Below are 25,160 nucleotides of genomic sequence, written 5' to 3' on the forward strand. Positions count from 1 at the left end.
TTGTTCCCTTCAAAGGCTAGGCCCACAATTGTAGTTTGGATCTCCTTGGGAAAGCCGGAGGACTGGAGCCACGAGTCCTGGCACATGATGATTCCCATAGCAAGGGAGCGAGAGGCCATGTCGGCCACATCCACAGCCGTTTGCAGGCCCACCTTGGTGACCAAGTGTCCCTCATCCACCAGCGCCTGAAACTGCTGCTGCTGCTCTGGTGGCAGTTTGTCCTGGAATTCCGCTAGCCATGCATAGTTGTTGAAATCATATTTGGCTAGCAGAGCCTGATAATTGGCTATGTATTGCTGGAGAGGAGGACACCTTCCTCCCCAACAGGTCCAGACGATTTCTGCAGCTGCTGGCGTACCTGTTCAGCTGCCACGTGGACAACAAAGGATCTGGGGGGAGCAGGGAGAAAAGAAAAGCTGCCCCTTTGGTAGGGACAAAGTACCTCTGCTCTGTCCTCTTAGGCATGAGGGCAGAGGAGGCTGGGGTGTGCCACAGCACCTGTGCTGGATGGAGAATAGCCTCATTAATGGGGAGCGTCAACCTAGATGGTCCCTGAGGCTGAAGAATGTCTGGGAGCTGGTCTTGCCAGTATTGAATCTTCTCCAGTGGGATCCCCAGGCCCTCTGCCACCTGCTGGAGCGGGTCTTGGTACTGGTGGTGATCATCTGGCAGAGAGAGGGAGAGGAGAATGATTGCCTCGTCCGGTGAGGAGGAAGTGGCTGTAGGGAGCAGTGGAGCCAGTGGTACTGACTCAACTTCGACCTCTTCCTGCGAGATAGATGATGCTGGAGAAGGAGACTGGGTAGTATAAAAGGGTGCCTGGGAGCGCTGATAAGAGCTGTCAATAGGGTCTCTGGTCACCCAGTATGGACAAGGGGAGAGTTGCTGGGGGTGTGGGGGGCCCCACGAGTACTGGTACCAGACCTGTGCCACTGGGTCATATGTCAGTCAGGGATGTGAGTCAGACCCTTGCCGAAACATTGAGGAGGAGCAGGGTTCCGGCTCAGGGAACTCCTCTGACTCAGAGGATAGTTCCAGTACTGGGGGAATTGGTGGAACGGGCAGGCCTCGGTGCGGTGCCTGCAGGGACCTGTCCGGCAATAGCAGGAGAGGCTCTAGTGTTGCCAACTGTCTAATCACACAAGCCCAAACACTCTTGCCCTGCCCCTGCCTTGCCGTTTCCCTGAGGCCCTGCACCTTCCCCACCCCTTCCCTGAGGCCCTGCCCCCCCTCACTCTGTCGCTCACTCTCCCACACCCTCACTCACTTTCACCAGGCTGGGGCAGAGGGTTGGGGTGCAGGCTCTGGAAGGGAGTTTGGGTGCAGGAGGGGGCTCAGGGCTGGGGCAGGGAGTTGGGGTGTGGATTGGAGGTGCTTACCTCCGGCAGCTCCCAGGCGGTGGTGCAGCAGGGCTAAAGGGAAAATAAAAAGGGAAATAAAAACAACCCAGGAAACTACAGATCAGTTAGTTTAACTTCTGTGCCAGGGAAGATAATGGAGCAAGTAATTAAGGAAATCATCTGCAAACACTTGAAAGGTGATAAGGTGATAGGGAATAGCCAGCATGGATTTGTAAAGAACAAATCATGTCAAACAAATCTGATAGCTTTCTTTGATAGGGTAACGAGTTTTTTGGATAAGGGAGAAGCGGTGGATGTGGTATACCTAGACTTTACTAAGGCATTTGATACGGTTTTGCATGATATTCTTATCAATGAACTAGGCAAATACAACTTAGATGGGGCTTGTAGTGGGGTGATGACCTGCTCCAGCCTGGAAAGGGTTGGAAAAACCCTGCAGAGGGCTGGGGTTGGGCAAGGTAAAACCCTGGCTGATTGGGGGAAGTGGCTGAAGCTGGGGCCATGCCCCAAACTGAGCAACAGGGCCTTATAAGAAGGCGAGGGAAGCCAGAAGAGTAAGTCTTCCTCTGCCTATAGAGGGAGAAGGGCCTGGCTGCAGGGAGCTAGACACAGGGTACCTGAGTGGAGCAGGGCTGGGGAAAGGCATAGGAGCTGGGGAGCTCCAGCCTGGAAAGCCCCAGGCTGCAGCCTAGCACCAGGCCAACAGGTACTGGGGGTTGCAGAGGGCAGCCCAGGGGTAAGCAAAGGCAGCAGGTCCAAACCCAACCTTGCCAGTGATAGTAGACTGATACTGCAGTCTGCCCCAGGGCATAAGGGCTAGATGATGACTGGCAGTAGCCTGATACTGAGGCAAGGTGGGGATAGTGGGTGGAGGTTTCCAGGTGAGGGGAGACCCTGAGAGAAAGGGGTTACTGCCAGGGGAAGCACCCCAGCTAAAAGGGCACTGGATCCTGGGAGGGATACGGGGGCCAAAAGACAAGTGGATCACTGGCCTGCAGAGGGCACTCTGGAGCTAGAAAAAGAGCTAATCCCCTGAGACCAGCAGGAGGCACCGCAGGGGTGAGTCCGCACCTCCACAAGGCTACTATAAGGTGGGTGCATAACTGGCTGGATAACTGTACTCGAAGAGTAGTTATTAATGGTTCCCAATCATGCTGAAAAGGTATAACAAGTGGGGTTCCACAGGGGTCTGTTTTGGGACCGTCTCTGTTCAATATCTTCATCAATGACTTAGATATTGGCATAGAAAGTACGCTTATTAAGTCTGCAGATGATACCAAACTGGGAGGGATTGCAACTGCTTTGGCGGATAGGGTCATAATTCAAAATGATTTGGACAAATTGGAGAAATGGTCTGAGGTAAACAGGATGAAGTTTAACAAAGACAAATACAAAGTGCTCCACTTAGGAAGGAACAATCTGTTTCACACATACAGAATGGGAAGAGACTGTCTAGGAAGGAGTACAGCGGAAAGGGATCTAGGGGTTATAGTGGACCACAAGCTAAATATGAGTCAACAGTGCGATGCTGTTGCAAAAAAAAAAGCAAACGTGATTCTGGGATGCATTAACAGGTGTGTTGTGAGCAAGACATGAGAGGTCATTCTTCTGCTCTACTCTGCGCTGGTTAGGCCTCAACTGGAGTATTGTGTCCAGTTCTGGGCACCGCATTTCAAGAAAGATGTGGAGAAATTGGAGAGGGTCCAGAGAAGAGCAACAAGAATGATTAAAGGTCTTGAGAACATGACCTATGAAGGAAGGCTGAAAGAATTGGGTTTGTTTAGTTTGGAAAAGAGAAGACTGAGAGGGGACATGATAGCAGCTTTCAGGTATCTAAAAGGGTGTCATAAGGAGGAGGGAGAAAACTTGTTCACCTTAGCCTCTAAGGATAGAACAAGAAGCAATGGGCTTAAACTGCAGCAAGGGAGGTTTAGGTTAGACATTAGGAAAAAGTTCCTAACTGTCAGGGTGGTTAAACACTGGAATAAGTTGCCTGGGGAGGTTGTGGAATCTCCATCTCTGGAGATATTTAAGAGTAGGTTAGATAAATGTCTATCAGGGATGGTCTAGGCAGTATTTGGTCCTGCCATGAGGGCAGGGGACTGGACATGATGACCTCTTGAGGTCCCTTCCAGTCCTTGAATCTATGAGTAAGGCAGGCTCCCTGCTTGCTCTGGCCCCGCATTGCTCCCGGAAGCAGCCGGCACGCTGTGGCCCCTGGGTGGGGGGAGCATGGGGCTCCATGCGCTGCCCATGCCCACAAGCGCCACCCCTGCAGCTCCCATTGGCCGCAGTTCCCAGTCAATGGGAGCTACGTAGTCAGTGTTTGGGGTGGGGACAGAGCGTGGAGACCCCCTGTACCTCCCCAGGGGCCGCAGGGATGTGCCAGCCACTTCCAGGAGGGGTGCAGGGCCAGGGCAGGCAGGGAGCCTGCTTTAGCCCTGCTGTGCCACTGGACTTTTAGCGCCTAAAATCTCCCAATTTGGCTTCAGTAGCCTCCGGGAGATAGGGCCAGATTCAGGGAGATTCCTGGTGAAACTGGGAGGGTTGGCAACCCTAAGAGGCTCACCTGCCAGAGTGGGGACCTTGCAGGTGAGCAGCGGTCCGGAGAGGAGTGGAGTGGTTGGGTAGGGAAGCACCAGTTTTGCTGCTGAGAGGAGAGGCTCCAAGCATCCGGGAATCCAAGGGGTGCCAATGGAAACACCTGAGGTAGCATCCGTGGGGCTGGCTAGTCCTGGGAAGTAGTTGGAAGGATGCTCACCACTGATGTTGATCACTGTATCAGCGGTTCTGACAGTTCCACATCCAAATGTGCATGTGGCTGCATTGCTTCCTCCATAAGGAACTGACAGAGGTGGAGCTTTCGAGCTTCCTGGGTCTGAGGTGGGAACAACTTGCAGATCAAGCAACATGCTGCAATATGAGCCTTGCCAAGACAATAGACACACCCCTGGTGCTTGTCACTCACAGAAAAGAGTGTGGGCAGGATACAGTTCTTACACCCCAGAATGTGGGGCATGGTCCTGGGGAAAGTGGGAGGATAGTTTCCAGTGGGGATGATTAACTAACTTACTACTAATGCTACAACTACTAGCTACAACTATAAATAACTATACACAAATGGACAAAGTCACTCTGATAGTAAAATCTCAGAGCATGAAGGAACAGGAGTTCCAACTCAGGCCATGTAGCGGTAAGAGGGAACTGGAGAGGCATGGACCTGCACAGCGAATTATATCCTCGGTTGCTAGCAAAAGGGGATGCATGCATGGCTCTTCCAGCTTAGGAACATGACACACATGTGCACTCACCTTTGGAATACATATAGGGACCATCACTCAAAGAAGAATTAGGTGGAAACCACCAAACTGAACTCATTGTAGCTTGAGCTACATTTTCACTTAGGGCTTGGGAGATGAAAGACCTAACACGGTACATGTTGTTCTAACCTTTATGAGCATTTGTGATGGAAATTATTGTTCTGAACAATTGTAGTCAGATTTTCAGGGGGGGCTGAGCACCCACAAATAATAAAGCCACTGGCCTTAATCATCATCATTAGCTTTCTTTCACTGCTGCTGAATGAAAAGACAAGCAATATTTTTGTCTGCTTTCCTTGATCCAATAATAAAATGTTTCCCACAATTTCCACTTTAAATTTAATGTAATTCATTCCATATTTTTTCTGTGCTTTTAGTTTTCAGCCTCTTTCCACAGTCTCCTAGCACTTTTGTCCATCTTCTCTCAATATACGTCATGCCCTTTGCCATTAATTTTGTTTAACCTAGTAAGGACATCGCCCACCACTTTCTTTTTTTATTCATTGATTCGCTGACTCACTTGCTCATCCTTCTCCCTTGCCATTTAACTCCTAGCACACATTGTCCCGGGCACTGTTAGGCTGCTGTTGTTCTTTTCCTTCATCTTGTTTGACTGGTGTCAGAGGCTATGTTAGTTAGTATAATGGTTTTCATAACTGTATGAATCCTTCCCACTGTTCTCCATCAACCTTGGCTTCCTTTAATGTTCTTGTCCTGGCTGGCATCCTCAGAAGGGTAACAATGTCAATATATTCATTAAGTAAAATAAAAACTAACAGAACCCAATCATGCTTTTCAATTGACCAAGATGCTTTGTGTGTAAGAATTGTACACTGATCCCTGTTCCTCACATGACCATGAAGGTCATTTACCATTCTCTATGGCCCCTGAATCTCTGGTAATTTTTTCTTGTAAATTACATATCCTCTAGATGCTCATTGGCTCTCTAGGCCTTCTTGCTTGCTTTCCTCTTCAATGCTCAAATTAGAGAGACAGTTGTTTCCATCTACACAAAGCAAAATGTGTACTCTGAATAGAAGCCTACCATCTTGGACAGACACATACTTGGAGTAGCGTGACCAAATGCACCCCTGTATTTGCACTATTGTAATAATCTTTGTATAAAATATGCATTGTGGGGTATCATTTGAAAGCTAACAACTCACTGTTCAATAATAGCATAGTGAAATGTATGTAGGAATATTGCATGGATATTTATGATCATAAGCTGATATTATGACTGAAATGTGGTTATCAGATAAGTCTGGGGAATGGATAAATCTGTTTCTCAAAGACAAAAGACAAGTTGATGCCTATAGTCAGGTGTCATCAAAGTTGATGGGCAATGACCTGTCAAGTAGCATATTCTTTGGCAAAGAAGGGAGGCAGGAACAGATCAATCTACATTTTAGCAAACAACAACATGGTACCTCTTTTACCATGAGATTCAATTACTCCAATCTCCCAGTGGGAATGAACTTTAACTAGGAGTAACCCTTAGGAAAATGCATTTCAAAGTGGGGGGCAAAACCACCCCAATGTGTATCTCCCTATCTAGCTCTATTTCACCTAAGATGACAAAGGAACCAGTCATTTGACTTTGGGAGAGATCCTGAGCTGAAGTTTGGTCCACCCTGTGGCTGGTAGCATGTGCTAAGGATTTTACCTTGAACCAAGTCAAGTTTGTTTAATTTTAGCACTAGAAAGTGTTTTATCTTTTTCTCTTGTAATCATTTCTGACTTTAATGCCTTGCACTTGTCCTCACATAAACTTTTTCTTTGTACTTAAATAAACTTTTTTTATTCTTTTACTAAACTAATCCAGTGTTGTGTTTAAAGTGAAATATTAGGTAACTTCAATTAAAGTAGCAAACTGTTGTATATTGACCCCTTACTGGGGCAATGGACTTATGATACTTGAACTGTCCAGGAGAGGCAGAACACATATTCTGGGGAAAAATTCAAGACTGGGAATGTGTTGGGGTCACCTTGCAGGTAGTAACCAAGGCTGCTGTGGTCTGTGTTGCTGGCAGGCTGCAGCTATATACAGAAACTCAAGTTGTGACCTGTATGCTGTTGTCAGGGGCCTAAGTTGGGAGCTACAGCAGCAAGGCATTGTGAGGCTGCAAGGCAGCTGGTGACACAACCTCCTCACAGGTCTGGATTGCACCTCAGAATGTGACAAGTGCCTAACCCCTCCCACCACCATGGCTATGTTATTTTTAGTGTGCTAGCTCAATCAGAGCTAGTGTGAATATGTCTCCTAGAGACTAGAGCTATAAATTACACCCCCAGCTCAAAATGTAGACATACTTTAGTTGGCCTAACTCTACTCCCATTGAACTCAATGAGATTTTAATATTGATTTCAATAGAGGCGGAGTTAGGCTAATGATGAGCACTTTAGAAAATCTTATCCTGGAGGCCTAGTTCGCAGCCCCCTGAAAAGAATAGGAATCTTTCCATTGACTTCAATGGACTTTGGCTCAGACCTTTACACTATTTTTCTGCTTTTTGTGTGTGTGTGTAACTGTGCACCTAAACCACAGGGTAACGTTGTTGGTTTCCCACTGTATATTAAAGTGTATTTACTGATATATTGCAATCTTATGGATATTTCTAGTCACTCTTCACAGACTTACTATTTTGCATTCATCAGATATATTTACTGAGCACAAAGATCCTTTGCATTGCATGGGACACTGCCACCCAGCTGGAAGGAGGACACCTGGCTTACAGCTTCATTTCTCTTATTTTTTTATGAGACTATATTGGCATTGTTACAAAAATCACCACCGCTTTAAACAAAATTATTTCACTGCCAAACAGCTCATTCCTATTCAGAAAACATTTATGGCATGCAGTGTTTTAATTATAGTCTTTACCTGGTACTGCTGATGCATGGTGAGGGAAGACCTAGCATGTAAAATAAAGGTAAAGCTGTGTTTGCCAGAATTAGCAGAAATGTTCCAACAAAAACAGGGATGTTCTAGCTCATTCTGAGGAAGATATTTCAAGTTAGGATCTGAATGAGTCATCTGACAACTTAGAAGCTTACACATAAGACAATAAAATGGTAGAGAAGGGCCACAAAAATGAGCAGGTGTTAAAATGAAACAGCTTCCATATGAGGAGAGATTAAAAAACTGGGACTTAGAAAAGAAACAACTAAAGAAGGATATGATAGAGGTCTATAAAATCATGAATGATGTGGAGAAAGTGACTAGGGAAGTGTTATTTACTCCTTCACATAGCACAAGCACTAGGGGTCACTTGAAAAAATTAATAGGCACCAAGTTTAAAACAACAAAAGGAAGTATTTCTTCACAGAGTGCACAGTTAGCCTGTGAAACTCACTGCCATGGGCTGTTGCGAAGGCCAGAAGAATAAGTGGGTTCAAAAAAGAATTAAGTTAGTTCATGGACGATAGGTTCATGAATGCTTATTAGCCAACATGGTCAAGGATGCAACACCATGCTGAAGGTGTCCCAAAACTTCCAACTGGGACTGGAAGATGATCTGGATCCTTCAAAATTGCCCTGTTCTATTCATTTCCTCTGAAGCATCTGGCACTAGCCACCGTTGGCAGTCTGGATATTGGGCTAGATGGACCATTGGTCTGACCCAGTATGGCCATCCTTATGTCCTTAACCTCTACCAAAGATGTTTTGTTCACAGCCTATACAGGTGTATACTATCAGAGGGGTAGCCGTGTTAGTCTGGTTCTGTAGAAGCAGCAAAGAATCCTGTGGCACCTTATAGACTAACAGACGTTTTGCAGCATGAGCTTCCATCAATTCAAGTGATTAAGGGCCTGTCGTTTTGGATTAGATCTCAAGTTCTGTCCTTGCTGGCAGCTGAACATCTGAGTAACTACACTATGGCTAATGATTTAAGGGGTAAGTGACACAGGAATCATTACTCCTAGGAGCCTATTAATGAAGTATTCTGCTCTTATCTTCCTTGGAAGCAAGAGGCTGAATGAGGGACCCTACATTTGATATATCATGTGATGGCAGGGCGCATGGCAATGCACTCTACCTCTCATGCTGCATTTAAATTCAATCTCTTTCCTTCACAGAAAGCTAATCATTGCCTTTTCATTGCTGCTGTTAGAATGTCATAACATTTACAAATAGCATTTTTAACCAAAAGAACATGCTGTAAAGCTTATGGTAATGAAAAGCAGATTTCTTCTATTACAGTTTGAGAGGAGAGTGACCACAATTTCCCATTGTTTATTATTGAAGCTGTGTTACGAAAGTAAAAGGATTTGTGTGCACCACAAGAGAGTGCTGAGTCTAATGACTCTACAAAATATTTAATTTTACAGTTGTCTGCCTTTTCAAATAGCCCCTTGATTCAGATACACCATATTACTTTAGGACCAATTCAGCATTAATCAAAGTGTTGCTATCAACCAGACTGTATGCTGAATATGATTAACATCACTTGAGACAGCTGTTTCTGGATATTACCTATCTGTAAAAACAGGCAGACTTACACCTATTACCTGCTAGAAATAATTACAGTATACAGCCATTATGAGATGAAAAACAAAGCTTCCAGCATTTAGTCTAAACTAATTGATGAAACAGTTGCAGACTTGGTGCTTTCCAAGTTTATATTTCCTCTGTCCAGCTTCCTCAGTGTCCATACTCAGCTGTGCTGTACTCACTCCTTTCTCTCTGGAGAAGACTGTAGGGATGATAGCTGGGAGCATGCTGATAAGAAGCTACAGCAGTAATTGTCAACTGCCTCTCCCCACTGGTTTTTAGGAAATGTGGACACTTGGATGTCTACTCAAAACTAAGCATCATGCTTGGTTATAGTGGCTCAGAAGTTAAATATGAGTCAACAGTGTAATGCTGTTGCAAAAAAAGCAAACATCATTCTGCAATGTATTAGCAGAAGTGTTGTAAGCAAGACAAGAGAAGTAATTCTTCCGCTCTACTCCATGCTGATTAGGCCTCTACTGGAGTAGTGTCCAGTTCTGGGTGCTACTTTTCAAGAAAGATTTGGACAAATTGGCGAAAGTCCAGGGAAAAGCAACAAAAATTTCTAAAAGTCTAGAAAACATGACCTATGAGGGAAGATTGTGTTTGTTTAAAAAAAATGGATTTCTTTAGTTCGGAGAGGAGAAGATGGAGTGGGGATATAACAGTTTTCAAGTATGTAAAAGGCTGTTACAATGAGGGAGAAAAATTGTTTTTTTAACCTCTCAGGCCAGGACAAGAAGCTTAAATTGCAGCAAGGGCGGTTTAGGTTGGACATTAGGAAAAATTTCCTAACTGTCAGGGTGGTTAAGCACTGGAATAAATTGCCTAGGGAGGTTGTGGAATCTCCATTATTGGAGATTTTTAAGAGCAGGTTAGAAAAACACCTTTCAGGAATGCTCTAGATACTTAGTCCTGCCACGAGTGCAGGGACTGGATTAGATGACCTCTCAAGGTCCCTTCCAGTCATATGATTCTTTGCTCTATGTGAGGCGCTGAAGGGGTTTCTAAAGTCAAAATTTTCAAAACAACTCATCTCCAGTTCAGGCCAAAACTGAGCAGACAGATTTTCAAAAGTACTCTGGAAGCTTCTGGATATTAAGCACTTCTGAAAATCTGCCCCCTCCCCACAAAACATAGGAGTAATTATCTAATTTAACCTTTCCCTAAAACTAAATATACAGCTCTAGCCACAAATAAGAATAAAAAAGATATGATGCAAAGTGCAGTAGAACAAATCAGGTATTATGGCAATAGGCACATAAGTACCTAAGTATCATGCTGATGTATACTGATCGATACTAAGGTCACTACAAAATTGCATGTGTCAGCAGTGTTGTTATTGCTGGGTGCCACAGAAAACACCATTTTTCTGTACAAAATAAAAACCACTGCTGAAAATGAAAATATTTATATTGTGTTAGTGATATAGCTGTAACTGGGGAATAGAAGTGAGGGGCAATGTAAATTTTGCTCTCGGCAGGTCTGATCTAGTATGTTAAGGATCTTAGTAACAGAGGAGCATACAGAGAGAATGGAATAATTGGAACAGATATGTTCCAGAAGGTGTGATTGCATAACAATAAATCCACACACTTGGGTTTCAGCTTCAAGAATGGGTTCAGAAGCTGATTAAGTGAGTTTAAGAATTTAGCCACCAGAAGAATAATTACAGTCAGAGGGAGCACATACAAGATATTCACATTCTATTGTCAGGTCCATTTAACAGAACGGAGTGTTTCTTGACAGGGTAGTAATTCAACAATATATCAGGAATTAGCTGTGAAAGAGCTAGAAAATGTCCCAGAAAGGAAATGGCAAATCAACTGCTTTGACTACATATACGTCAAATTGTTCCTACCCAAGTAAATTTAGCTTGCATTATATGAGACCATTGTTGCTTATTATTGTCTTCAAATGACATGGAAAGGAAAGGAAAGGAAAGGAAGACAGAAAAAATAGGGATCCTTTCTGCTCTGCATAGTCAGGGCCGTTACCAGTAAGGCAAACTAGGCGGTTGCCAAAGGCGCCAAGATTTGGGGGTGCCAAAAAGTAGTGCCCCCAATTTTTTTTTACAGCAGTTCCTCCCCAAGCGCACGATCACTGCTCCACTTCTCCCGCGTGGGGGAGGGGGCACCACAGGGTAAGTGGGGAGCTGCCGCGTGCGGGGGGCACCTCAGGGCAGGGAGCTGCCACAGGGCTTGCGGGAGGGCGCAAGGTGGAAGTTTCGCACCAGCCCTGTGCATGGTCAGTAAAGATCCTGCATCTCTTCCTTTAGATAGATAGATTTGACATAGCCTTGTTGCCCTACTGTGCCCTCTCTGTCTTTCCCAGCTGAGAGTGCTGCACTGTATGGTGCCCTATTATCTTTCTGCTGCATACCCCTCCAACAATGGTTGCATTTCAGTGGTGAGGTACATATATACAGGGGCGGCTCCAGGCACCAGCACGCCAAGTGCGTGCCTGGGGCGGCAAGCCACAGGGGGCGCTCTGCCAGTCGCCGTGAGGGTGGCAGGCAGGTTGCCTTCGGCAGCATGCCTGTGGAGGGTCCGCTGGTCCCGCAGCTTCGGCGGACCTCCCGCAGGTGTGCCGCCGAATCCGCGGGACCGGGGACCTCCCACAGACAAGCCGCCGAAGGCAGTCTGCCTGCCGTGCTTGGGGTGGCAAAATACCTAGAGCCACCCCTGCATATATAGAGCCCATTCCTGAAAGCTGAACCTTGGAGTCAGGTCCTTGAACCTGCACATAGCCCAGCTGAAGTCAGCAAAGCCACACAGAGGGATCCATCCATGTGGATCAGGATCAGGTCCATAGTGGGCAGGGCACTTTGGGCTGAGAGTCATTACACATTGCAAATGTAAATTAAATAAACGTGTAAAAATTAGGGCTTTCAAACGATTAAAAGAATTATTTGTGATTAATCATGCTGTTAAACAATAAGAGAAAACTATTTATATAAATATTTTTGGATGTTTTCCACATTTTGAAATATATTTATTTCAATTACAACACAGAATACAAAGTGTACAGTTTTCACTTTATATTTATTTTTATTATAAATATTTGCACTGTAAAATTATTTTTTCAATTGATGTAATACAAGTACTGTAGTGAAATCTCTTTATTATGAAAGTTCAACTCACGAATGTAGGATTATGTACAAAATATAACTGCATTAAAAAATATAACAACGTAAAACCTTAACTCCTACAAGACCACTCAGTCCTACTTCTTGTTCAGCCAATCGCTAAGAGAAACAAGTTTGTTTACATTTGTAGGAGATAATACTGCCAGCTTCTTATTGTCACCTGAAAGTGAGAACATTTGTAAGTTGCATGGCACTGCTGTAGCCGGTGTTGCAAGATATTTACGTGCCAGATGCGCTAAAGATTCCTATGTCCCTTCATGCTTCAACCATAGTTCCAGAGGACATGTGGCCATGCTGATGATGGGTTCTGCTCGATAACTACCAAAAGCAGTGCAGACTAACGCATGTTCATTTTCATCATCTGAGCCAGATGCCACCAGCAGAAGGTTGATTTTTCTTTTTTGGCGATTTGGGTTCTGTAGTTTCCACATTGGAGTGTTGCTCTTTTAAGACTTCTGAAAGCATGCTCTACCCCACATCCTGATCAGATTTTGTAAGGCACTTCAGATTCTTAAATCTTGAATTGAGTGCTGTAGCTATTTTTAGAAATCTCACCTTGGTACCTTCTTTGGGTTTTGTTAAATCTGCAGTGAGTGTTCTTAAAATGAACAACATGCTGGGTCATCATCCGAGACTGCTATACCATGAAATATATGGCAGAATGGGATAAAACACAGCAGGAGACATACAATTCTCCCCCAAGAAGTTCAGTCACAAATTTAATTAATGCATTCTTTAACGAGTGTCATCAGCATAGAAGCATGTCCTCTGGAATGGTGTCCGAAGCATGAAAGGGTATATGAATGTTTAGCATATCTGGCACGTAAATACCTTGCAAAGCCAGCTATGAAAAGTGCCTCTGTTCTCACTTTCAGGTGACATTGTAATAAGAAGCCGGCAGCATTACCTCTCATAAATGTAAACAAATTTGGCTCTCTGAGTGATTGGCTGAAGAAGAAGAAGGACTAAGTGGACTTGTATGCTCTAAAGTTTTACATTGTTTTGTTTTTGAGTGCAGTTATGTAACAAAAAAAATCTACATTTGTAAGTTGTACTTTCACAATAAAGAGATTGAACTACAGTCTTTGTATGAGGTGAATTGAAAAATTTCTTATTTTTACAGCACAAATATGTGTAATAAAAATAATATAAAATGAGTACTTTACACTTTGTATTTGGTGTTGTAATTGAAATCAATATATTTGAAAATGTAGAAAAACATCTAAAATATTTAATAAATTTCAATTGGTATTCTATTGTTTAACAGTGTGATTAAAACTGCCATTACAGATCGGTAAGCCTAACGGCAGTACTGGACAAATTAGTTGAAACAATAGTAAAGAATAGCAGCATCAGACACATAGAAGACATAAATTGTTGGGCAAAAGTCAACATGGTTTCTGTAAAGGGAAATCATGTCTTACTAATTTATTAGAGTTCTTTGAAGGGGTCAACAAACTTGTGGACAAGGGGGGATCCAGTGGACATAGTGTACTTAGATTTCCAGAAAGCCTTTCACAAGGTCCCTCACCAAAAGGTCTTACATAAATTAAGTTGTCATGGGATAAGAGAGAAGATCCTTTCATGGATTGAGAACTGATTAAAAGACAGGGAACAAAGGGTAGGAATAAATGGTAAATTTTCAGAATGGAGAGGGGTAACTAGTGATGTTCCCCAAGGGTCAGTCCTAGGACCAATCCTATTCAACGTATTCATAAATGATCTGGAGAAAGGGGTAAACAGTGAGGTGGCAAAGTTTGCAGATGATACTAAGATGCTCAAGGTAGTTAAGACCAAAGCAGACTGTGAAGAACTTCAAAAAGATCTCACAAAACTAAGTGATTGAGCAACAAAATGGCAAATGAAATTTAATGTAGATAAATGTAAAGTAATGCACATTGGAAAAAATAACCCCAACTACACTTACAATATGATAGGGGCTAATTTAGCTACAACTAATCAGGAAAGAGATATTGAAGTCAGTGTGGATAGTTCTCTGAAGACATCCATGCCATGTGAAGCGACACTCAGAAAAGCAAACAGGATGTTAGGAATCATTAAAAAAGGGATAGAGAATAAGACGGAGAATATCTCATTGCCCTTATATAAATCCCTGGTACGCTCACATCTTGACTATTGCGTACAGATGTGGTTTCCTCATCTCAAAAAAGATATACTGGCATTAGAAAAGGTTGAGAGAAAGGCAATTAAAATGATTAGGGGTTTAGAATGGGTCCCATATGAGGAGAGATTAAAGAGGCTAGGACTTTTCAGCTTGGAAAAGAGGAGAGTAAGGGGGGATATGATGGAGGTATATAAAATCATGAGTTGTATGGAGAAAGTGAATAAGGAAAAGTTATTTACTTGTTGCCATAAGAACTAGGGGCCACCAAATGAAATTAATGAGCAGCAGGTTTAAAACAAATAAAAGGAAGTTCTTCACATTGCACACAACCTGTGGAACTCCTTGCCTGAGGAGGTTGTGAAGGCTAGGACTATAACAAGGTTTAAAAGAGAACTAGATAAATTCATGGAGGTTAAGTCCATTAATGGCTATTAGCCAGGATGGGTAAGGAATGGTGTCCCAGCCTCTCTTTGTCAGAAGGTGATGGATGGCAGGAGAGCGATCACTTGATTATTGCCTGTTAGGTTCACTCCCTCTGGGGCACCTGGCATTGGCCGCTGGCGGTAGACAGGATACTGGGCTGGATGGACCTTTGGTCTGACCCAGTATGGCCATTCTTATGTTCTTATGCAATTAATTTTTTTGAGTTAATCGCGTGAGTTAACTACAGTTAATCAACAGCCCTAGTAAAAAGTTTATTTTTTCTAAAATATGAGAAAAATATATATACATATATTCATTCAGCTGGCCCCTTTCTTCCATGAAAATGAGCAGTCTGAACTGTGTAACTGACATCTTCCATTTGTAATAATTATAGCTCTTTTCATTACAGAATCAAATTATTGTTGTATGTGAGCTAAAATTTGTTATAAGATGATATAATCAAGCCCATACATTTTTGACAAATGTGACAAGAACAAGCATGAGAGGTTTCAGGCCAAGGATAATTGGGTTAAAATCTGTTCAGCAAAAAATCTGTTTTATCCAATGAAAAAACTCTGCTGCTTTCCTATGCTCAATTAAGAAATTTTTTAGAAGCTGCTTTTGCATTCAAATAACTCAACCAATGGAAAAACCCACTGACTACAATGGGCTGTGAATCAGGCCTCTATAATCCATAGTGGAAAAGTGTCTTTGATATATGCATGCACAATACACAATTTTATACTATTTATTCTATTTTTACAGTTCTCTGGAGTGCAGAACCTGTGAGAACATATTTAGTACATTGACCAACAAATTGCCATTTATTTCACTGATGTCTCCTTTTATGGTTGATCCTATATACATAAAGAAATATTGGAATATACACCCAGTGCATTTATTAATCTTTAATTGCACCCTCAGAAAATAAGTCTGTTCTCCCCATCACCAGTGAGAAACTGACTTTACTAGCTATAATTATTTGGAAAAGTATATTTGAAAAACAGATGTCAAGAATCAAAGACACGCACAATTGAACTGTACAAGGATATCACTTAGCCCTAGATATCTTGCAAGTTCTTTGCCAGCAGGACCCAAGAGAGTGGACATAATAAGGAACAGAGTCAAATTGAGACAAAGTCCTTTACAAGGTAACATTTTCAAAAAGCCCTATCTCTTCAGAGTGGGGACATAAGAGTGGCCATACTGGGTCAGACCAAAGGGCCATCTAGCCCAGTATCCTCTTTCTGACAGCAGCCAATGCCAGGTGCTTCAGAGGGAATGAACAGAACAGGTAAGCATCAAGTGATCCATTCCCTGTCGCCCATTCCCAGCTTCTGGCAAACAGAGGCTTGGGACACCGTTCCTGCCCATCCTGGCTAATAGCCATTGATGCACCTATCCCCCATGAACTTATCTAGTTCTTTTTTGAACCCTGTTATAGTCTTGGCCTTCAGAACATTCTCTGACAAAGTTCCACAGGTTGACTGTGTTGTCTCTTAGCGTGTGTTTATACAGCACTCAGCACATGGGGACCCTGATGCTAACTGGGGCCTCTGGGTGCTGCTGTAATAAAATAAAAGTAATAATGACACATAACATTCAAAAAAAGAACAGGAGTACTTGTGGCACCTTAAAGACTAACAAATTTATTTTAGCATGAGCTTTCGTGAGCTACAGCTCACTTCTTCGGATGCATAGAATGGAATACACAGACAGGAGATATTTATACATACAGAGAACATGAAAAGGTGGAAGTATGCATAACAACAGGAAAAGTCTAATCAATTGAGATGAGCTATCATCAGCAGGAGGAGAAAAACTTTTTGAAGTGATAATTAAGATGGCCCATAGAAGGTGTGAGGAGAACTTAACATAGGGAAATAGATTCAATTAGTGTAATGACCCAACCATTCCCAGTCTCTGTTTAGGCCAGAGTTAATTGTATCTAATTTGCATATGAATTCGAGTTCAGCAGTTTCTCTTTGGAGTCTGTTTTTGAAGTTTTTTTGTTGCAAAATTGCCACCTTCAAGTCTGTCACTGAGTGGTTAGAGAGGTTGAAGTGTTCTCCCACTGGTTTTTGAATGTTATGTATTCAGGTATCAGAATTGTGTTTGGACAAGTGTAGTTACAGCTGAATAAGAGACTGGTCAAATAAGTAACATTATCTCAGTTTTGCATAACCTCAGTCAGATTTTAATTTAGCTATACTAAAAACACAGGGTAGTTTGGATCCAGTTTCTATTTTAGGCAAACCACTAAAGCTTGGAGGTGTCTGGGGTAGCAGTAGTAAGCAAAACTTTCAAACTAAGTGCTTCACTCAAATTTTGAATTTTGTTGGTGAAAAACAGCAAACACACCTCCCATTTTTTTCTCATTTTTGAATCAGCTTTAGTTTGGAGAAAAGGTTCCAGTATCCACATAGGCCCAGTAAAAATAAATTAGTAACTAAGATAATTACCAGGAGGAGTCAAGCAGTTAGCAATTTCTAGTATGAGAAAAAGCACAGCACAGTTAGTGTTTAGGAAGGTGGATTATTGTATAACTCTGCTAAATAAAACATGAAGGGAACTTTACTTTAAAAAAAAGATATTAGAAAGGTACATTCTATTCCACTACTTATTTAAAGGCCTTTTTATGTATTATAGATGTCTGGTAGCACCACCCATTAAGGTTGCCCAACTCTTCCTATTATAAAACCCTATTTTCAGTTGTTTATAACTTTACCAGATTAACTATTTGAGTTGAAAATTTTCATGCCAGGTGTCTGCCTCAGGCTGAATATGTCTGTCAAAATAGTGCAGCTGTTTCTGAGAATGAGACTAGGGAAAAATACATGGTTAATGGCTGGGCCCCACTATGAAGCTTCAGTGTTTCTTGTAGGCTGAGTGGATGTCTATGTGGATGCACCCATCTTTTAAATTGAGTTTCAAACCAGTTTTAAGCCTGAAAAGATGGGATAATGAGGCAAGCATTACCATCCTGAATCTGTTCAGTTTCCTCAGGTCTAGGATAGGATGAAGACCCCCTTTCTTCTCAGGATAAGGAAATATTGACAGTAGAAGCTTTTCTCCCTATAGTCTAGTGGTACCTCTTATATGGCTCTTGGACAAAGCAATGAGGACATTTCTGTTTGGTTCTTAACAAAAGTGTCACTTGAGGGATGGGAAAAGAGGTAAGAGACAAGTGGCACACCGAGGCTGCCATTCCTGATATTTTCAGTGCCAATGATTTTGCTGATGCTGAGATGGTCAGCATCCAAGTGACGTGTGCTGCCTCCATCCACATCCACTTCATCTCTTCTCTTCCTGATCCCAGGGTACAATGCGTGCTAGAGGGAGCGCTAGCCAATGTGAACTTATACAGCTTTTCATCATTACCATCCCCTCTGGGTCTGAAGCAACCTGCCTGGGCTGCTTAAGCAGGTGTTGCTTGAAATTAGTATCTCTATATATGGCAGAAATGGACTTTCACACAGAGCACCTATCTGGGATGCGTATCTCACCCATGCAGAAGAGGCATCAATTCCAACCAACCCTGAAGGGAAATGAATTCATCACAAGGCAAGCAGGGTTTGAACCCTGACAGTCTTGTGTCCACCATGAGGTGTGGTGACTGGCATAAAGTGTCTTGCCTCATTGTATAGACAGGAAGGTCAGAGGTAGTTTTTCTTTTTCTGTCTTTTTGGAATGTCCACATTTCAGGAAGCGGGAGTGTGACTATAGAAGATTTAAGTAGTTGGAAACCAATTCTGAAATCTCAAAGGAGAGTAGCAGGTCAGAGACAGGCCAGGTTCCATCAGGCTGCTATAGATGGCAAAAAGGGAACGTCATGGTTGCTCCAGCTTTTATGCCCTCACACAGAAGCACAAGGAGGAACAGGGTGCATGTGCAACTCCAACAGAAACAGTTATTCAAAAGACTCTGATCTCATGCAGATGAGGAACACGTGCATGTACAGGGGGATCCACTCTGACACATACTCAAAGAAAAGCCCTCTCTTTACAGGGTTCTGATCTCTATCACATTCTGCTCCAAAGAGCTCAGCCTCCACCCACTTTTCCGAAAGCATTTTTGTCATACTCAGAATCAAGGTAGAATGGCTCCACCAAGGGAAACTTCCACTGCAGCCAATAAATTATGCATTTTTACTAGCGTTTTCCAATCTGTGTTGCACAGTATGCAGTTTTAAAGGACATAAATTCTGAGCCTTACACTCTCTCCTGAGTGCATAAAATTAATTTGAAAATACAGTGTAGATGGCAGGTCAATATGAGAGGAAAAAATACAATTATTTTTAGGAGGCTGGCTATCCCTCCAAGATTTAATACACATCTTAGAAATATGTCTACACGCATGGTAGTACAGGGGACAAACTTAAAAATTGTATTCTGTTCATTCTTCTGCAGGGAGATTCCCACATCTTCTGATTTTGCAGGTTACCTGTTTCATCTGGAACATTGACACCAGAACTGGAGGGGCAGAGGCCCATGGCCCGCCCATCATATTTTCTTATATCTGCTTTCTATGACAATATCTTTTACACCGCTGCGTATTATATAACTGGAAAAGTAGCAACACTAGGGTTTCTACCAACCAAATAATTTAAAATACTTGAGGACAATATTAGCATTAGACAGCTTGCAATAGCTGAATGTGCACATCATACATGGATACTTTTCTAAAGAAAACCAATCAATATGCTTTATTAGCATAAATGAGTCAACACATGATCTGCAAATAGCTAATGAATGTTAGGACAAAACTAGATTTTCATTTGTCCTCTGGGCAATTTCCTACATATTACAATTTCAGTAGAAATAGGATACATTTATGAATATAAAAATCTCCAATACCTCAAAGACAAGGTATTTTATAGATATATGTTCTACAATTCGTAGATTTTATGTTACAGTTGATACTGGAATAAGTATAAAACATTCATTTTCAATAAAATGTTATTTATTACTCAGATTCATATTTGGTAGCAAGTGAAAATGGAATCTCTATTATTTAGTCAACAACAACAACACAAAAATTTGCTTTTCTGTAAATGTGTAGGAACTGCCATAAGAAACAAATATCCAATATACGTACCTGTATATAACAGAAAAGATATAAAGGAGAAAATATATGAAGCTTTCATTTGAAAAATATGGGACAAATAACTGATATGATCAAATAGGGCCCATTTTCAGCATAATCTTCACCTGTATTAATGAATGCCTTTAAACTATTTTTGGATAAATGATCTCTCAACAGGGCAAACCTACCAAAATAGCATAAGTGGCTTCCATGCAATTGTAAGCCCCCTTCCTTCTTATTTTATGGTGTTCAGCTGTGATGGGGTGTCTACCCCACCCCAGCATGGAAGGAGTTAACCCCAGGAGGGAGCAGTAATGATGAGTTCTCTGAGTGGCCTAGAGCAGCTGCACTGGCCACAACCAATCAGAGAGAGGTTGTGGTGAGCAACCAATTTGTTGGGCTCAGCAGGGCTCATGTAAAAGGAGCTGCAGGGCCAGTCAGTCGTTTGCAGTCTGCGGCTCCAGGGATAAGGACTGGGTTCCTCTCAGGTCAAAGAGGTGCTAGCACCATGGACAGAGCAGTTGCTGGCAGGGACTGGGGGAGCGAGAGGAAGCTCCTAGCTGGCTGTTACAACTGAGTAGCAAAGTGACAGGGTGCAACCCGTGGATGGGAGGGCATTTGAGGGAAGTGGCTGGATGAATGGTCTATGAGATACTGACCCCAGGAAAGGGGAAATACAGAAGGTGACACAGCCAGAGGGCTGAGTCATGAAGAGGACACGGCAGTTCCTGGAGAGACTGTCAGCAGAAGCGGAGACAGAGTTGGGGGTTCAAATCGCAGATGGGGGGTGTTGTCCCTGAGCTAATCTCCAGAGAGACCAGGAGGAGGAGCCAGTCCAGGAGTGATTGTTGTACCCCATGATATCATCCAAAAACACTTAGGACAGGTCTATACTTAAAAAGCTACAGCTATACTGGCGCAGCAGAGCCTCTGTAGTGCTTTAGTGAAGATGCTACTAAACCGATGGGAGAGCTTCCCCCATCAGTGTAGTTAATCCACCTCCGCAAGAGGCGGTAGCTACATCAACAGGAGAAGCTATTCCATCAGCATAGCACTGTCTACTCTGGGGGTAGGTCGGTATAACTGCATTGCTCAGGGGTGTGGATGTTTCAGACCCCTGAGTGACATAGTTAAACGGATGTAAGTTTATAGTGTAGACCTGGCCTTATTGCTGTAATTACAGCTGCTGTTTCTACTTGCTCTCAGACAAGATGGCAGCCTTGAGTGACTGCTGAAATAACTACTTCTTTGCACACCAGAGGGTGTGCAGGAAGTTGTTACCCTACTCAATAGTTGATTTTAAGTTGGTGTGGAAGGCTTCATTAAGGACAGACATTCCTGCATATATATATATATGTGTATATATATATATATATATATATATACACACACACACACATATACACACACACACCCACACACACACACCCTCCACGTTAGAGGCTGTCAGCTTCTGGCCAGTCAGTAGAGAATTCTATAGAGAGCAGGGCTCAGATCTAATCCAGCGCTGCAGGGAGATGATAAAGCTGTCAAGAGTAACCCTGACTGATGTGTGGGTTGGATCTCAATACAGTTTCCTATAATTTTACAGGGTCAGTGGGATTGAGACTGGGAAAATACCATAAAGGAACAAATGCAAACTGGAGGCCTAATATCTTCAGGAGATGTACTAATGTCATTGAACCAGAGTGTGTGTGAGTGCTTAACAGCTGCAGTAATTAAGTGTTTTTCCCTTTCTTATTTGAAGTTTTGAATTTGCTCAGCAATGTGGATGCTAAAACAACTGGTTATGTAGTACAACTGAATGTTTTACTGAAATGTCAATATAATACCCAGGATCGGCCTATGTGAAAGCACATCTCCGATTGTCAGGAGTCCCAAATTAATCCCTATATTTATTTTGTAAGATATTATAAATAAATATATATTTTGCAGGCTTAGGTTCTGTGTTATATTCTCCATTTTAAAGGAAAAAATAACAAATCTCTAGTGAGTGATGTGAGTCCAGTAAGGGTGCACTGTAACTCCTGTGCTGTAATGGTTTATCTTTGAAGCTTTATTCATAAAATGGAATTTGAAATTATTAATTGTGAGTATAACTGATTTACAGTAAAGACTGGTACCGGATTCCTAAGAAGAGAAGGAAAGTGAATCCTATTATAATTTCCACTTTTAGTATTTGGAAAGGTTCCTATAGAACATCCAGCTGTAGTTGCTTGCAAGGATAGGAATTCATGGTCTGTAAATAGTTTAAGTCAGAGAGAGGAACTTTTTAGCATAGAATTGATAAACAGATTGACTTACCTCTCCTCTACATAAGTTACACAATAGTCAACAGAAACCCCATAACGTGCTTCCTGCAGCTTTTTATAATACAAGTGGCCTGAGCTGGTCTCCAAAGCTAAGATAAAGGATAAAATGTATTACCCCAGGTCATCAGCTGGTGCAAATTGGCATAACTACCTTCACTGAATTCAACAGAGCTATGAGAATTTACACAAAGTTGAGGATCTAACCCTTTACGTTAACATGCCCAGAAAGGGAGCTAAAAATCCCTTAGAACCATGCAAGTACACTAACAATTGCAACAGTTTATCTTTCATTTAATCTCTTAAGCCATGAATATTTTTATGGCCAGGTCATCCCATATGACCTCAATTTCCTTTTTTTGGCTTGTAACTCAGTACGTCTGGCCAGATGAAGAGGTACTATACTGGATTCTTCTGCATCCCTGTGGTTGACATCAGCATTAGTAGGAGTCTAGTTTTTAGTGTTTTCATAAGAACAACTTAAGCCTCTATTAAAGATCAATTTATCGTCACAAAGACAAGATAATTATTTGTCCTTATTCAGGTGATATCTTCGTCGTTCACTGGAGATGAAAGTTTCTTCAGAAAACTGGTCATTCTGTGCTTTATTCTGTTTTCAAACAGGCACTGTTTGACCTTTGCTTTCTTTTGCCTAACTAATTTGATGCTGAAACACATACTTTATTGGCCTATTATTTACAGTATTACTTATTCAGATTTCTTTAAAGGGCCAAGAATTCAGAAAAGGTGCCTATATATGCAGTCTGTTAAAACAAACCCTTATTTATTGGACCCACCCAAAACAAATGCTTCCTTTACACCCGCCCTTAATTGTGCCAATACCTGAAAACAAGACCTTCCACTCTCCCCTAAAATCACACTCCCCCCTCATGCACTCCCACAGACTCAACTCTCCTCCTGAAGTAGCCAGACCCAAGCCATTTAGGCCTTACAGGTCGAAACAAACACCTTAAACTTCACTCAGTGAAGACCAGTGAATACGAGGGTAACAGGCTTTGTGTGCTGAACACCACTTTAAGTGAGTTGGCCTGCTCTTAACAAGCTGCACTTTCACAGTAGTTATAAGATGTTGCCCTATGGGGAGCGTACTGACAGCAAGGATAGTCTTGCAGTAAGAGATACTGCGTATTGGAACTCAGGGGGATCAGCCCAAGGTTTCTTCTACTCCCATATGGAAATTGTTTCTGTAATTCTCCTGTTCTAACCATACCCTTCCTTTTATTTCCAGTTCTTCTGTAGTTATTGGAGAGCCTCCCTTTCAAGTTTGGCAGCCAGGCAATTTATGCAGGGTGAGGCTGTTTCCTATTAGTTGTAATCAGTGGAGTATCTTAACCCCTTCTCATCCCAGAGCAGTGTGGGTGTGTCCCCCCACCACAAGGAAATAAAACTTTATTTTAATTCACTGTGAGTGAACTGATCTCTGGTCTTCCAGTACACTTTAAAGAGTTTCTTTAGTTAGGCTGTGCCTTCTGTCTCTGATATAACACTTGGCAGACTGTCAGCACTCACCATAAACATATGTAGACTTCTCATAGGGAACAAAAGAAGACTAAATATGGAGGAAAACCTGTAAAACTTCATTTTATCTCTATCATCACTTTTGCTTTAATACATAAACTAAATTTTTCTGCAATTTTAACATTCTGCAGTTATTTGCACTATGGACACCTCTACACCTTTTTCTGAAGCAGCCACCATCGGCCCCCTGATGGAGGCAAGACACAGGACAAAATGAGCCATTGTTCAGCATTGATTTGACAGTTCTAATGACCCTAAATGAAGTTCTTATCTATGTTGCCACAGCAACCCAGCTTCCAGTTTGTGTGGGATGACAATAAACTGTCTCCATGGGAACCAAACACCTAAGCTTGTGTTGAAGCTTGAGCTTGTTAAATCCAAAATTGTGCTAGTAAGAAGGAAAGGGCAGAGGGGAGAGGAGATAGGAGGAGGAGAAATTATATTAAAAATACATGTGGTCCCCTGGAGGAAAGGACTGGGAATAGTAGCTTTGGTTAAAGGATTGAGCAGATTTGGACTTCAGCTAGGACACTGGTATATTGATGGCATGTACTAGGGTGGCTAGTTTGTGCTCATATTAGTTTGTGCTCTAAAAGGGTTTTCAATTATCAGCTAGACATGGACACTAGACATTGAGGCAATATGGTCAAGAAGTTAAATGACAGGTGGTGGTGAAGGGGAGGGGGTCAGACAATTTGTTTTCTACTCTTGGCTCTCCATAGATGTATTGGGTGATCTTGGACAAGTCAATCACTCCATTTGTCCATATGTAAAATGGAGAAATTATTGTTGCCTCACAAACCAAAGCAAAAGGTATAGTGGAAGATTTGGAGGTGCACACAGAATTTCATATGTACATATTGGCATCATTCAAAATAGCAGTGACTATATACCTACCTGCCCAGAAATTCATCTGGGTTAGCAGCATTTGAGGAAAGGTGGCAAAATGTGGTGATAAAATCCATAGGCTGGCTGCACCTAACACAGTAAGAACCCTCCTTTTCACTCTGGGGTGCAAAGTGCTGGGCATTCCTGTGGAATGAGCACCATCACTTTCAAGTGACTTCAACAGCAGTTGACAGTGCTTTGAAATTCACAAGTGTGCACAGCCCCTTCCTTGATTAGGTCCCAGGGTTATGACCCTTGAGATCAGTAACCATGCATTACCATTACTATTACTCTCTCTTGCTGAAAACCATTTACAATCCTTATACTGTTAAGAAGCAGTTATACAGAATTTTGCAAATTCAGAAAAAAATATTTGAGACAGCCAGCAAAAACTCAAGTACTTGAGTTCAATCACACCTGATCCCGAGCACATACTCAGGTGGCTAGCCCAAGGAAACACCTGTGTT

At 42.4% G+C, this 25,160-nt stretch overlaps 1 protein-coding gene across 4 annotated transcripts in view; it reads right to left on the reverse strand.

Moving 5' to 3' along the window:
* Nucleotides 1-25,160, reverse strand: part of LOC120402048 (melanocortin-2 receptor accessory protein 2-like) — a 173,643-nt gene that overhangs the window by 50,246 nt on the left and 98,237 nt on the right. The window contains exon 1 of one of the 4 annotated variants that reach the window (XM_039532395.1): nucleotides 499-517. The exons of 1 other annotated variant lie outside the window; for it this stretch is intronic. The gene's annotated coding sequence lies outside the window, so the exon portion shown is untranslated. Of the gene's footprint in view, nucleotides 1-152; nucleotides 254-498; nucleotides 518-25,160 lie in introns of those variants that run through there. 2 more of the 4 variants (XM_039532399.1, XM_039532393.1) reach the window with 2 other exon arrangements.

Source organism: Mauremys reevesii, linkage group 3 (genome assembly GCF_016161935.1).
Source record: "Mauremys reevesii isolate NIE-2019 linkage group 3, ASM1616193v1, whole genome shotgun sequence".
In the NCBI taxonomy this organism is placed as follows: domain Eukaryota; kingdom Metazoa; phylum Chordata; order Testudines; family Geoemydidae; genus Mauremys; species Mauremys reevesii.